Source organism: Corvus hawaiiensis, chromosome 3, assembly GCF_020740725.1.
Source record: "Corvus hawaiiensis isolate bCorHaw1 chromosome 3, bCorHaw1.pri.cur, whole genome shotgun sequence".
Classification (NCBI taxonomy): domain Eukaryota; kingdom Metazoa; phylum Chordata; class Aves; order Passeriformes; family Corvidae; genus Corvus; species Corvus hawaiiensis.
The window spans coordinates 5293139-5309169 of record NC_063215.1 but is presented as its reverse complement, the minus strand read 5'-3'; positions in this window follow the sequence as shown (position 1 = coordinate 5309169).

Below are 16031 nucleotides of genomic sequence, written 5' to 3'. Positions count from 1 at the left end.
TGGACTTTGTATGGAAATGTTCACCCAAAAGATGAGACGTCCTCTTGGCTATTCTCTCTGACTGCACAGTGGTACACACATGAGCTTTACCAGGTCAGGAGAACATACAGAGCCCCAGATTTGCTCTTCATCTAAAAGAGCCTTGCAAGGGGAAGCTGTCCCAGTGTTTATGCTCTTACTTGAAATTTCCTTCAGAATGTGTAATCCACCATTCAAGAATCTAAGCTAATTCAGGATCAGCCAGTAACAAAAGTTTGGTATTTTCCTAAACTTTCCCTGTCCTTCAAGAAAACAACAAACATTACCATCTGCATCATATCTGTGGTTCTTATCTTTATACTCCCATATTTTTTCTTGTCATATTTTTTCACTGCCTCCTTCCATCAGCTATACTAGTCAGATATTTTCTCATTTCCTTTTCCCACTCCTGCCTGTGAGCCCTTCTTCCTTCCTGCAGAAAATTTTTGGCAAAGGAGCTAAGCAAACTTAATCAAGTAAAAATATCTTCCCTATCCAATTTTAGTCTCCCAAGTCAGACAACTGGTCTTTCCATACTGCTTCTGCAGTTGATGTAGAAACTCCTCTGAGGTCTGAAGGACCATCCCTAAACCAAAGTCCTTCTCTGAAACCTTCAGAAGGACCTGAATCTGTTCCTTGGGAGCCCAGGAAGATTTGTTAAGCTGTCTGGCAAACAGATGACCCTGATATTTTATGGCTGTATCACAAAGACATAGCCTTCTATTTCAGGTGCCGCCTAAGGGCTCATTTCTTTTATGATGTTGTAAGAAATGTGTGTAACAGCTACAGGAAGACAAAGAGAAGTCAGGAGTTCATGGTAGCTTTGGTACTCTCTAGTCAACAACAAAAGAAAAGGGCTATCCAGGTCAGTTTATCTTTATATCATAGGAGCATAAATAATTGCAGTGGGAAGGGATCTCAGTAGATCTCCTCAAAGCAGGGTCAGCCATGAGGTAAGACAAGATCACACAAGGCTTCATATTAGAAAAGCTCAGTGTTTTAGATGCTCCATTTGGAGGAAGATGATGAAGAAGAAGGAAGTACACACAGTTTCCACTGCAATTCCTGGCTCTTATTTGTTGCAAATATAGGAAAATAGGCAGGTAGGGTAACTTTCCTGTAGATGTGTGGTCCACAATGAAGTCCAGACTTCTGCAGCTGCAAATATCTGAGATACTCAGGTGGAAAAAGTCACAGTTCAGGATGTTGCTTGACAGCTGTCAGAGTTGGCCTGATGGGTTTTCATCCCACTCCAGGACCAGCTGCTCTGAAAAGTCAGAGCTAGCATTAACTAACATAGACTGAGCTTTCCTTGACATTTATCTGTGTGAAGAAGTCCCGTTTTAGAGTGAGCTGGATTCTAAACAGCCAGTTCTACCCTCCCCCAGACTTTGTTCCTGACTCATGTTTACCAGATGGAGAAAACATGACCAAATAGTGAAAAAAAAAGAGATCTGCTTTGGGCATTAAACTTCATTGCTGAAAGACTAGAAACTACTGTTTGGCCTGCCAAGGCTTTAATTCTCAACTTATGTAAGAAAGGATCTTTTTTAGTCCCTGTTTGCATTCACCAGGGGGTTCATAAAACAATTATAAGAATCTAGTGATAATCTTCTTTCAGCCTTTATACTCCAGGCAGCCCAAAATGTCAATCCAGTTGATGATTGCTCCTATGTGAGGTCACTGAGCCACTGACTGGCTCTCTGACTTTATTATTATTAATTGTTTTTATTAGTTACTGCTACTGCATGACATATGGGTCACTCACTCTGTCCTCAGCCCTTAATAGCTTCATTGTATTGTCCCAATCAAAGCTGGTCTTTTCTGTTTCCCTTTTATGTGTCTTCAAAGTCGTATTTGGATGACTTCAGATGGACTGAAAAATAAAAATCTCAAAGGCAATTTTAGGCTCAAACAAAAATTGACAGCCCCAAGTTTTTGATAGTTCAAATATTAATATCTTATGGTGTTAGACTGTCATCTTGTGAACAATCTAAGACAGGAGTGAGACAACCAGACACCCTGGCTGGAAGCAAATCAATGGACTCTTCCCATCTCATTGAGGGGCTCAAAGCCAGTGAATGATAGATCCTGCTACTTCAGGTTGGCTTGAAATCATTACACACACTGAATACCAAATTATACACTTTAGTGCTAACTGATTGCTGAAAACCCTGCCTTGTGTGTGAATAAAAAATAAGATTTCACAACTGTTTTCTATTCTATTTTTTCAGCCTTCATACTGCTTGAATGCAAATTGTATTTCATGCAATATCCCTGTCACTTTAGAGGCAAACTGCAGGAGATCAAATCTTTGAATAAAATATTGCTTCATACCTGAATGTGGAAAGATACAGATCTTACAGAAGAGCGCAATGTTTCATGCTTTGATTTTGATAGCTGAACCCACAGGAGAAAAAGGGTCATCTCTATAATGCTATATTATTTACTAAAGAACTAAAGCACATTAAAGCCTTGATGGCCAGGTCAATCTAGAGATCCTGAGGTCTCAACTGAAGCATGTGCTTAGATTTTTTATTAATGTGATGGTCTGCCCAGCCTTCAAGTTGATGTTGATATGAAATTCATGTCACAGAGGCAAAGCAGTCAGAATTCTTCCTCAGAGTCTTGTACACCTGACTTATAGGCAACACTGTATCAAAATGGGTTGAGGTTGAGTTTTTACACCACTCTTCTTTAAATCCAGAGTCATAACAAGTTAAGAACAGAGGGATTCCAACAAAAGAGACCAAATAACAGGAAAAGTCAGATAACATCTCATTTTAATCCAGTGGATTGTCCTTTCAGTGAAAGTCTGGATAGAGTATCCCATGGGATTTGTAATTATGTCATAATGAAAAAAATAACCTTAATTAAAAATATATGTCAGGTTCAAATACTTCTGGAGCACAAAATCTGGAATTTAGGGGTTTTTTTTTTCTGAAGAAAAAAATAGCGTGGAAAATAAAAAAAATTATGTTCATATCAAGTAACTGGCAGAACATTTTATCACTTGTTGCTCCCAAGATCAAAACAGTTTCCTCTGCTGTGAGAGAGGAGTAGTTTATACTGTTTGTGTAGTGGTGAGAGAATAGGGCTTAATACAGTGGTAATAAGATAAGCTGCTAAAAGCTTTTCCATAGGAACCATCAACTTGGAATGGGGTTTTCACCACTGCTATTGGGATTGGGCCCATGTTGAAGGGTATCTTTGCCAGAGGCCTGAATACATTATAAGTTGAACAGAACGAGGTTTTTGGGCTTCTGATTTTTCTCTCAAGCTTAATACTGGTAAATTTGTGAAGTCTCCCAGCAATAATAACAAAAAAAACAACAACCATAAATATGATCTTGTCATATTTTCATATAAGGCACCATAAAGCTCAAGGAGGGAGATGGCAGAGGAATGTGGAAGGACACTCTAAAAGTGATGAAGAAGTTCTATGTAAGAGCACAGGACACTGAACTCTCTTCTACACTCCAGATTTCCCCTTTAGGTGCCTAAACTGCAGCTGAGTTCAGTGAGAGTTGAGACACTTAAATCCCTCTTTGAATTGGACACCACGTTATCACCTTATGGCTTAGAAGAATTAGGTATTTCAGTGTTCCTGAGGAGGGTTCCAAACTGTTTTGGTTTTTTTTGCTGGCCTCACCGGAGGTCCAGGAATGACTGAGCCTAGAGACAGGAGCAATTGGCAGCTGCAACTTGGAGATTGGGATTTCACAAGGCTGGAACAAAGGCTCTGTAGAGCATCATCTTCTGGTTAGGATTTGGCAGATTTAAGGACTGTGGGAAGAGGTGTTCTCAATAACTGAGCAGAATTGCTAACATAGACTTCACACATTGCAGCTCAAGGACCAATTTGGCTTTGGCCTTTGCCAAAGCTACTTCTTAACAACTGACTTGAAAACTGCAAACCTGAACTGTCTTTTTTCCTCCCTATGGGGCAACCACACTTTGACATTGTGGTTCCTAAATGACCAGCAAATAATTTCATATGCTGGAAATGAAGAAAGGGAGCGAAAGAAAATAAAAGATGCAATCTTTTCTTTTCCTCCCCCCAAGTTAATGAATTTTTTATAAATGTATAAGCATGTCACTATTCCAAGCCACATCAAATCACTTTTAAAATCTGTATTTTAAAAAAAGGAATGTGTATAATATGAATGGCTTAAGGACTAAAATGCAAAAAGATGTTGATGATGCTGGATTACTAGCCAGCTGGAGAATTAAAAAAGATGAAGAGAAGAACAAAAAAGCCCGTGTTTCACTAGCCAAGTCAACAACCGTGTTTTTTCAATCACCCCTCATTATGGAAAAGTGTACTCAGGTTGTCCTGGAATCAGAGTTCACTGTTTTTAAGGAGTCACATCAGGAAAAAAACTCTTGATGCAGTGCAGAGTGTATGACAGGGAACATCTGGACACCAAACTACTGGAGCTGCCATGTTTGGAGAGGAACAGCTCTGAGGATGAAATGGAATGAACTGTAACAAATATGGGATTTTGCTGGCAGCTTTATTTTATTTAAATGCATCCCTGGCTTTTCAGCTATTTCTTTGTTTTGGATAATATTTAAACTTGTCAAAAATCCTCTCTCCTTCCTGCTCTTCATTGCACATGACAGGGAGTGGATTGCTCTGGCCATCTGTAGAGCGGGAATGAATGGAGCTACATCTGGATGGGCTGGGGATCACATGAACGCTCACAGCAAGCCCCAAGCGGTTAATTTGAAACCTGTCTTTCCCTGAGTGAGCGGAGACAGTACCACAGTTTTTGCCAGCATTGTGTGAAGCAGTGTTGGAGCCTTGCAGCTAAACATGTCCAGAGCCTGTTTGGGGGCCCTCCCCTAAAGTTAAGCACCTCTGCCAATCCTGTGTGTGTCTAGGAGTTGTGTTTGATAATAACATTTGGCATTCATTGTGTGATATCTTGTGCTTATGAAGCCATTCCTGAAGCTTCCTTTCAGCCCTACTCCGGAAAATTTCAAGGGAGAATACAAAAGCACGTGTGGCAAAGTTTAGGATAGGGAACAGTTAATAAAGGAGTGAACAACCTGTAGGTCCAGACAGGCACACAGCTTGTGCCAAAGCTGTGCCATGCTGGCAAGCCCTGAAACTAAGCCTGGGAAGAAGCAAGGCAATACTGGGATTCTGAAGCTGCTGCCATTGACCTCAGTGAGGACTGACCCTGAGGATAAAATGTGCATCACAAGGACATGATTTAATGGTTAATGTGATGCTGCTGGGTTAATGGTTGGGCTCAATGATCTTAGAGGTCTTTTAAAACTGTAATGGGTCTATGTTCCTATGATTCAGTGATGACTGGGAAGCCACCTCCGTCCCCTGCCTGTGAACTGCTGCCAGAGGTCTCTCCCCTTGGCTCTCTTGTTCAGGTATGTGTCCCATGGCTGTCAGCCATACGTCCTCTCCTCTCCTTTCCTCTCCTCTCCTCGCCTCGCCTCACCTCTCTTTCTTTCCTTTTCTTTCTTTTTCTTTCCTTTTCTTTCTTTTTTCTTCTGTTGCTCCTAGTGGCCCTTAGGCTGTAGGATTTATGATGTGTGATTCTGATGGTAAGAGCTGACCAGATGAGACACTGACCCATTGGCCTGAACTGACTTGTGGAGAGAGAAGTCGTCCCTTTCTCCATGCCTTGACCCATCAGGTGAGCATGTTTAGCGAGGACCTAATTGGTCATAAATGCTGGTTTTCATTTTATGGATATTTTTCTTCTGCAGTGAGCCCCAGGCTGCCTCAGCTTGCAGCATTTCAGGGATAATTTCACCCTGTATCTAGTGGACAGCAGTGCCCCTTGTTGCAGCAGTGGGGGCTGCGCTTGGAGGATGGGGCGGGAAAGCCCTCGCTGGTGCCCTGACTCATGGTTTACACACCCTTGATCTTGTCCTGAGCTGATTTTCAGCAAGGGAGAGGAAAATCATTGCTCAGCATAGGTCAGGCTTGACTTCCAAACAGCACCATGATGGCAAGAAGAGCAGGTGGGGATCGTGGCCAGTGTTCTGATGACCACAGGGTGACCTGCAGCAAGAGAGCCACTGATGGACAGCGGAACAGATTGAGTCAGCCAGCACTGACCCTGCTGTGGGGAAAGATCAGCGCCTCCAAAAGGGTTTTGATCACTGCTAAAACTGCCCAGTGCCAAGTCATGGTTCTGCTGGAAGTGCCAGGCATTCAGAGGATCCCAGCCCAGAAATCGCTGCTTTTGGGGGCCTTCCCAGGGACTTACCCACCATGGCTGGATAGGCAGACTTGTGTGCCACAGCCCTCTCTCTCCTCACTGCTCTTATTTGCACCACAGCTCTTATCTAGCATCTGCAGCTATTCCTGAGTCAGAAAAATTTCTGAATGCAAAGATTTCACCAAAAGGGTTTCATGGAAGAAGAAGAAAAAAAAAGTCTCTGAGCTCTCCCTTTGCTGAGGCCAAGCTGTTGTCAGCTTCAAGAAAATGTTTTCTCTTTGTGTTTGGACAGTTTAGCAGATTTATTTTCCTCCCTCTTCTTGGATGAAGGTTGCAGGGATTTCCACAAAATACATTTGGAGGAGCCAAGTCTTCAACACCAGCAGTTTTCAGTCAGAGCATTGGAATGATCAATAAATCGGCACCAACTGATCTCAGAGTCTGAGGATGTCTATGAGGCACAAGCAGCTCTTTTAGGTAAGCTGGAGCAAGTGAGTAAATCCAGTAGCTCTGGAGCCAAACCCAAAAGTGGATGCAAAACCTTATGGGGAGCCAGTGCTGTGATTTTCAGCACAAGGGTGATGTAATGATTGAGTACAGTTCAAGTAAGTAATCTACTCATCTGTTCACAATTTTGAGTTACAGCTGATGCAGTTGCTGCCTGTGAGCCAGCAAAAAGGGAGTGAGAATTGTGCTTAGTGAGTCAGGCCAAAGGCAGGTTCAACATGGGGATGGGGTGGGAGGTAGGGGTGCACAACTCGAAATGCAAATCGGGGTCTAGCCTGAGTGTGAAATTTTGGAGGCAGTTGGGATCTGAACAAATGATGGTGGGTGGACGGTGCACTGAGAGTTTGGGATACCCACATCTGATCACTGCCCCGAAGAAGAGGAGAGGCACCAATCCTGAGCACAATTACCAAATCTGAATCCATACCACTCAAGACAACTACTTTGAACACATACTCATCTGCGGTGTTTGAATTCCACTTAAGAAAATTTAGAGCCATCCAGGACCTGACCTTTTGCAAACCACAAAGGCAACCCATAAACCACAGGGCTGGAATCAGCTCAAGAGGACGAGTAAATCCAACATATTAGAACAGGCTTTCGACGCAGCTGGTAACCAGGGATGTTAAAAACAGGAGACACACCAGTAGCATCTCTGTGAGATCTGAGAGTGTGAAGCTGGATTCGGTCAGGGCTCCACTGAGATCATCACCCAAAAAGGGGAATAGTGCAGCACAACATTTAATAATAGTAAGTGGCTGACTTCACTGCCAGGCGGAAGCAAAATATTTGTAAGTGTCAGAAACCGTAAAAACATGACATGATTCATCCTAAAGCAAACAGTTGTTCATGTGAATCTAAGAGCGGAGGATACATGGAAAGTCCCAAGATGAGACCATCTCCAGAGTGATGTTTTCTGGGCAAAAATCACATATTGGGAGCTAAGCGATGTAGGGCCTGGCCAGATGAAGACATATTGGGACTGGAATACTAAAGAATGTCATGTTAAATGCTAAACTAAATCCCCCCCCTCAAACTCAATGCCAGAGCAGGTGTTTTTGACAAGATGAGTTCCATCCCCATAGAGTGTACAGGTGAGGGATTTTCCACTAATCACGGAAGATCTTTGGACATTGAACAAAACTGCAACATATAATCCATTGCACTAGTAGTTTCTACCAAACCTTCTCCACTGAAGGTTATATTTTTCCTCTCTGAGTTCTAAGCAGACTGCAAAGAATAGGAAGATAAACTCACATCTCTTGAAATTCCTGCACAGAAACACTATGCTTCAAAATATTTAGACTGTTTGCCAAATCGAGTCATGCACAACTCAGCCCTGAGGTGGTTTCCTTTCTTCCATGGGAGAAATGATGCATCGCACCTTCTGTATTCATGTCTGGTGACCTCTTGTTCATGCCAGGGAGGAAGTGATTTCTCAAAGCTGCAATGTGTTTCTAATGATCTTTAGTGTTTGCTGTGGCTACTTTATCTGGCTCATCAGAAAATTACCTGTGTCTTCATCTCACAGTGGTTCAGTGAATTATTATTTTAAATATTGTGAATTTATAGTCATATTTGTATATTTTAAGGGTGTTTGGGTCAATACATATAACACCAGATGAGGCATTTACCCCCATAAGTGAGTTCAACAGAAATAATATTCCCGAAGAGCATCTTGCTTATTTTGTTAATATTATTCCTCTCTGCCATGGTTTTTTTTTGTATTTCTGTTTGAAATTTTTGTTTGAAAACCTTCTAGGAGCAATAACTATCATCTATCTGTCCAATTATTTGCATTAAGACTAGACACTCACAAATACGTGCCCTGTTACTCCTGGTGTCTGAAGGGTTTGTATCTCACATTGGTTCGCTTTTAAATTCAATGGCACCAAGGGTGCATGTAAACTAAGCATTAGACACCAGAGAATCCACAGTACACCAAACCAGTGATGTGGGATGAAAGTTTTCTTAAGTTTTCTACATCAGGAATGCTGGAAGAAGCCCATGCATATATGGCATTTCTGTATCTACCATCCCCTACATGGAATCTCAGGTATTTAATAAAAGCTGGGCTCACCATGAACTCTTTTCTTCTTTGGAAGAATTAAGAGGCCTTCCCTTCTCCACTTAGCCACCTATTTTTATTTTTTATAAACTGCAAAAATGTAATACATCTAAGACTTCTAATTTGTTATAAAGTTTGATTGAAATGGCTAAAACCCCTCAATGTAAAGATTGTCAGTAGGGAAAGAGAGACAATGACTCAGTGTGTCTGAGTGAGCCTCTTTCCTCAAGGGACGATTGTTTTTGTCTGAGAAAGTTATGACATTTTGCAGCCTGCTGATTCCAAGTCTGGAAGGTTTCTACTGAAATTGCAGGTACCTGGATCCAGGCCCCAGTTTTGAGCTGGAGACCCACAGAAAGCACTGCCTGGCACTTTCAGATTTTTGTTTTCTGAAATGGGGAAGCCCTCACCCCTTTTGCCAACTGAATGAATTTTAACCCCTTTAAAAGTCTTTGTTTTCTCCTAATCCCTGTTATGAAAACTCTGGATATCCTGTTTATCATGCTGCACTCGGTCTCACTGCAATTGGCTCCTCATCCAGAGCCTAAGCAAAACAAGCTTAAAAGAGCAGCAGAATCTCTTAGGGGTTGAATCTTCCCTGTTCTGACATAAGGCAGGACTAACTCTGTTCAACATCAGTTTCAAAGAGTTCTTGGTAAGACTATGCAATCTAAAAATACCAGGGATGGAGATAAATCTGAACAGCTTTTAATTGGGATCAGGATGGAGTGGCTGCAGCCTCTCTGGTAGTGCGGAGGAGGAGGAGGCTTAAGATTCCAGCTTGTCCACTTGATGTGATCTGGAACATTATTACACCACCTGGGATCAAATGTATCTCAGATATTTTCATCTTTCTAGGCATTTATGCTCTGTTTGTTCACATGTGATCTGAGGGTTAATAGTGTGGCTCCTGTGAGTTCTGTTTCCTTCAGGAGCAAATCTGGGCTGCTTGTCTTCCCCTGGAGATAGAGGGGTTGAAGTTCACTATTTCATGTTGATATGCATCTGCCAAATAACACCTTGTTGAAACAATACTTATATCATAAGAAAAGTCCCTTTTTCACTTACAGTCTACTTAAAAAGAAAATTTCTGAAAGAGTAATGCTGATAGAACAGCATTGCTCTACCAGGTTGTGCAGCCCAGCTCCTCCAAACACTTTCCCTAAATGTCAGCTGGGGTCTGGGTAGCGAGCTTGAATTATGCCTTGGAAAAAAGGAACATTCTATGTTACTTTACAGGCATGGGTTACTTTGGTCTTTCTCAGTGTTTAAATCTTGGTCCTGTCATATTTGAGTGACTTTTTCAGGAGCTTTTTGGCTCAAGTGACTCAGCTGTATTGACAATTCTCTCTCCCTTCCCCTCCAGCTACCCCACTGAAAGAAAACCCTAATTTTCCCACAGCAAACCTCACTGTCATCATGTTATGCATTGTTCTGCTTCAGGGTGACCAAAAAACAAGTCAGAGGCAAATCTGACTAATCTCTCCTGGAATTGTGAAACCAGTGGAAAAAAATTTCGATTGGGTACAATTTCAGCATTGTACCCAAGGGCCAGCCATAGATTTCAAAAGTGCCTTCAGAGCTACCCGAAGATTGTGTTGCAGTCATTAATGTCACTGATATTGTTGCTCGAAATAGTTGCTTTATGCTGCAGTGGACAAAGAATTCCTTCTTATCCCATTGTTTTCAGAGGTTCTGTGTTTGGGACGTTCCAGGACTGCTGTAAATTGGTTCAATTCTTTTCTGACATGTCACTCACTAAATGTTCAGGGAGCGTTTCTCTAATCCTGTCCAGATGAGCTGTGGATTCCAAGGCGTTTCTATTTTGGGTTGCAGGCTTCTGCCTATATGCTACTGTTGGGCTCAAGTTCATTCAGAGGAATCCTATTAGTGGCTATACAGATTTATTTCTTTCCTTCTGCAGAATGTGAGCTGAAATTGTTTGGTTTTGCTGATTGCTTTTCCTGTGGGGGGGAATCAATGTCCTTCCTTTGCATTTTTCACAAATTGGAGCTCCATTCAGATTAATCAGAGCTTGATTTTCATTAGTTTCCCATAGGGCTTGCATCCTCCTGCTACCAACTTAGTTCAGTGTGAGTTTTTATTTATTATCCCCAGTTCTTTAACAGCTCCTTATTGGGACCCCAGAAAGGATTGAAAGCTCTCTGTGTTTGCAGGAAAACACACTGGGTTCACGATCAATCATGATCCAGAAGTATGAAATACGAACTGAATCAAACTTAAATGGAAATATCAGACAATGAAGTATATTTGATCAACATGGTCTAACACAATACCTGCCCCCAGTTGTGTATGTATCATCTCTGGTTTCTTTCCACAAGCAGAGTTGTTTTGCAGAATTCTAGCTAAAATTATTCTTAATGTCAGAGGAAAAGAAGACATTTTTAGGCTGCCTTGAAAAAAACTAAGCAACTTTTTTGTTAAACTTCTAGTAAACTTGGTCTGTGGAGCAAAGATTTGGAATGGGAGGAGTGGGATGCTCTGAAGTCAGAGTTTGGCTATGGCAGTTCTGGTGAAAATCCATCCAGATCTAGCAAATGTCTCTGAAAATCTCATTTAAGGGCTGCTTATTAGGATTGAGGCACTTGATTTTCCCAGAGTGCCGTAATCCTGCATTGGCCGTAATCCAGCCCAGAGCTACAGTGCAAGACCCTGATTTTCTCAGCTCCCATGTGGATCCATTTCAGTGACATGTGGAATAGCCAAAAGTTTGTAATTATGATGCTTTAATTACTCACCATCCCAGTATCATACAGAACACTGAAGGAAGCAGCCTCACAGTAATTCACCTTAATCTGATAGGGAGGATCCTGCCAACATAATGAAGGAAGAGACTGGAAGGAGAACTTGCAGGATGTGTGGAAACTTGTGTGGAGTACAGTGAGCTGGAGCTCCAGGCTTTGAGATAGGAGTGACAACCAGAAAAGGTGGGGGTGACCGGGGTGCCGAGTCTGATGGGATCAGTGGAAGGCTCTGTGCTTGGTGTTATAGAGGAAAAAAAGGTCTGTAGTAGATATAATTGTCCCTGAATTATTCAGGGTGCTCTGGCTGCTCCTACTGTTTGTTTTCCTCTAATATTCAACATCAGGCTCTATTCATTTCAGGGTCAGGCAGTGAATACTTCACAATCTTTTAGAACCTTCCATGATATCCATCACACTGGTACCCATATGTTTATTTAATATTAAAGTATTTTATGATAGTTTACAATGTTCCTGTGAAGAGAGTGAAGGTAAAACCTGCCTCAAATTAGACCATCATTTCAGATGCCCAGTTACTGATACCTGTGGCCTGGTTTAGCAGGGATTACAGGATGCCAATTTAAGTTTAAAATAATAAAATTAAAACAATAAAACAATTTCAGCAGCTTTAGAAAATGCCTTAAAGTTTTGAGTAGTTAATAATAGTCTTGGATACTTCTAAAGTTACTCAAATCTTATTTTATGTCCTTTTAGTACATAAAAAAATTACAAAATATGTATAAGCAATACCAGTCCAAATCAAGGACTGGAACAAATTACAGTGTTTTTTGTTTATCAGTTTGCAGTCTGAGGAGTAAGAATGAGATTCCCAACATATTCCTGTTCGAATTGGATGTTTCACCTAAATAATCAGGCAAAAATGTACAAAAAGGGAGAGTAAGGAAAGATGACCCAGATTCTTTCTCATTTCCTTTATGTAATCTCAAGGCTCTGATGTAATCTCAAGGTGTTCCAGGAAAGGGAGGAAAATAATGTATTTTTTCATTACAGCAATAGTTTTAAGACCAAATGAATCTTACGTGCACTGCTCTCTGTGCTGGCTGAGAAAACCTCAAGAGACAATGTCATGGAATAAGGCTGTGAATTAAGAAGAAATTTGGGAGGAAGTTAGAAAGCAAGGGACAGTGAGGTAGAGAATGTGGCCCAGAAATCAGAATCTGACTCCGAGTTCTGTTATCAGCTCTCCCAGCCATTTGCCTATCACTTTCCTCCCTTCAATCACCAGGGCTCATGGAGCCTACAAACTATAGGATAAAAATGTGAATAGTGTCTGGGAATAACAAAGAAAACTCCCCAAAGCTTGAAAAACACTTCAAACCTGGGTGAAATTATCAGAATTTTTTTTGAGACCAGGCAGTCATATTCACATAGATGCTCATTTATTCATTCTATTAACTATATCAGAAACAAGGCTTTTTATTTTAATATGACAGATAGCCTCAGGAACTCTTTTCTCTGTTAACATAGATGTATCAGAGATGTCTTGTTGCTCATCATCAATTACAATGCTGAAGTCAACTCCCCACTGCAGAAGACCACCATAGATCAACATTGTAAGTGAATGAGGTAGAAAAAAGTTACTGTTTTCTTTTTCTTCACCTGGAAGTGAAGTAAAAGCAGCAAAGATTCATTCAAACTCTGAGACACTAAATATTTGTGAAGAATAAGAATTGCAGTATTTTCCAAACAGCTTTAGAATAGCAAAAAGAAGGTTGGAGGAAGGGTGGGAACTGGAAGACTTGCACAAATACACACGTGCCAGTGATGCCTTTTGAGAGGAACTGGAGTCCTCAGCGTGAGACAAGTTTGTTCTTCTCCATCAGCAGTTTCTCTTCCCCCTTGCTTAGTTTAGAAAATGAGTCTCCAATGTTTTGTTTTCTTTATGTCCAGAAATCAGACAATGAAATCATAAGCACATGCTCCATGAAAAGAGACGCTGACATGCAAGTGCAGACAAATGGGTTGCACCTCAATCCCTGGAACTGCCTTACAAAGTGCTCCAGTGGGACCTGCTGAGATATTTTAACTGTAGCCTGATGTGCTGCTTCTCTATTAAGTCCTGGTCCTAAGGCTTGACTGGTTATATTGCTAAGTTATTAGAAGAGTCCCAGCAGGGCTTAGGCCAACTATTACTCACCCAGACAATTCCTAGGACACAGTTCAAGACTTGACAAAGGCCAAGATGCTCTCCCAGTTGGCCTATGTCCAGCCACAGCTGCTTTCAGACTGTTCAACATCTGGGATGGGACCTTCTTGGCACACACAGGAGCAGCACAGTGATGACATTTACAAGGCTTTTAGAACCCATCTTCCTTGGGCCCTCATAGATCAAAAGAGTGAGATCACACCTAGAACCCAGACCTTTCTCTGGGGTGATTGTTACCCCTAGCACACCTCCCAGGATATGTCCTTGGCTGGAAGCTGGCCCTCAGACCTGCACTTCCTTCATGTCACTGAGTGTAGTTAAGAGGTGAGAGGAATTTGTTTAAATTCATAAGGATGCAGACCTCCTTATCACTTAGTTTAGATGGAGGTTCTTCCAGAAGCACCATCAGAGGCAGGTGCTGAAACTGGGTGCTCAGCTTCATCCTTGGAAGCAGATGTTTGTCTTCTCTTGGATGACAGGGACCTTTTACAAAGGACAACCACCCAGAACAGACAGAGACAGCAGCTGTTTTTTACTGTCTCCAAAAAGTAGGTTTGTGGAGAGCAAAGCTCAGTGCATCTCCTGGTGAGTGGTCCATAGTACATATGGTATTTCCCATGTTTGGTGCACCCCAACACAACTGGAAATCCCTTCAAGTGTTCATGGCCAGGTTGGATGGGGCCTGAGCAACCTCATCTAATGGAAGGTGTCCCTGTGCTTGACCCCGGGAGGGTGGTACCAGATGGTCTTTAAATTTCCTTCCAACCCAAGCCTTTCTATGTTTCTATATAAACAATTAATTGCACATGAGCTAATTCTAGGATGGAGGGCTAGACTACATATTACATGAATGGTGGTTCAAGCCTATTTTTCCAGTGAAGACTTGAACATCTGCCAGTTCATACCATTTGAGAGTTTGGCCTCTTCCCCCTTATTTTGTACATTAACTTTACTTAACTGGTAGATTTTCCATGCTTAATAATTATAAATACATAAGCAGCAGTATTTGTTTATGCTTCTTAAAGCAAGGAAGGAAGCATTTCAAAGAAAAAATATTTTAAGAGGGGCCTAACTTCGCTTCCATGTAAAGTCAGAGTTTGGAGTGAACTGGTGGAACATGCAGGAGGTGAGTATTCAAGAGCAGTTAGGCAGCTTTTGCATTGGTGGGAGATGAGGTCAGGTCTCTCCATATTGTACCTACATCCTTTTCCTCATGCCACATCTGACTCTGACTGACCAGAAGTGAGTGGAGGTAGGAGTAAGACATAGGGAGAATGTTGAGACCCAGAAATATGTCAGTCCCCTCCCTGAGCCAATGCCTATGTGTGGGCTGTGTGTTACATATGTATTTTCTGTGTCAGACTTGGATTCCCTCGAGCTTGGCACATTCTGCTTAAGATGAACTCAGCATCCAAATGTTGACACAAAAGCTGACTACACCATAGACCATGGCCCCATGCCACCTCCAGCTGGCCTGGAGCCATGCTGGCATTGGCTTTGGTTGCTAGATTTAAGGCAGCTATAGGAGAGGGAAGGGCAAAGGGTGCCTGAGGTGGGTTTACCTGGAATCCCAGCTGGAGGAAATAGCTTGCGTTCTTCTGCAGAATGAGGGCAAAGGGATGAGTAGAGGGAAATAAAATAAATATATCAGGCCAATGGTGTCATTAAAAGGAGGATGTATCACGTTTACCGTGAGAGCATGTGACTCAGACATCCAGACATGAACATTCCTGCAAAGCCTTGAATGCACACATGGAGCATTTTTTTGACTTTCCAGAATGGTTTGATTTTATGATTCTGTGACTCATTAGAAAAAACAAAGTCTCTAGACATGCTGCATCATGGCCCAGTAAACACCAGTTACTGCTGGGGACACACAGGGACAAAGGAGCAAGTGAGGGATGGATGGAGGGGAGACCAAAGGAACAAGACTTTCAGCTTCTTGCTCCCCCTTTACTCTTCTAGTGGTTTTGTAAACATGTTTCTCTCTCTTACCTTTTTTTAATTTTTTTTTTCCCAAGATTGGAGTGGAGGGGTTAACAGAGGTCATGTTAGTTTAAAAAATTATGGTTAACCTTACAAGCTGGGTTGCCTTAGGTCACAGCGATACAATTCCCCTCCCTTCTCCTGTGCAGCGGTGGTTCACAGGCATTCCTCCAACATGGGGAAGGACGGGGCCTGCCAAGGCTATGAGCAATGCAGAACAGACTTACCTGTTTTTATGCACTGCTTAACTAATTATTTTAAAAAGAAACAGCCAAGTTGGAACAACTACCTTTTTCTTCGAGGAGGAACATTTTCCCCCTTTCCCTTTT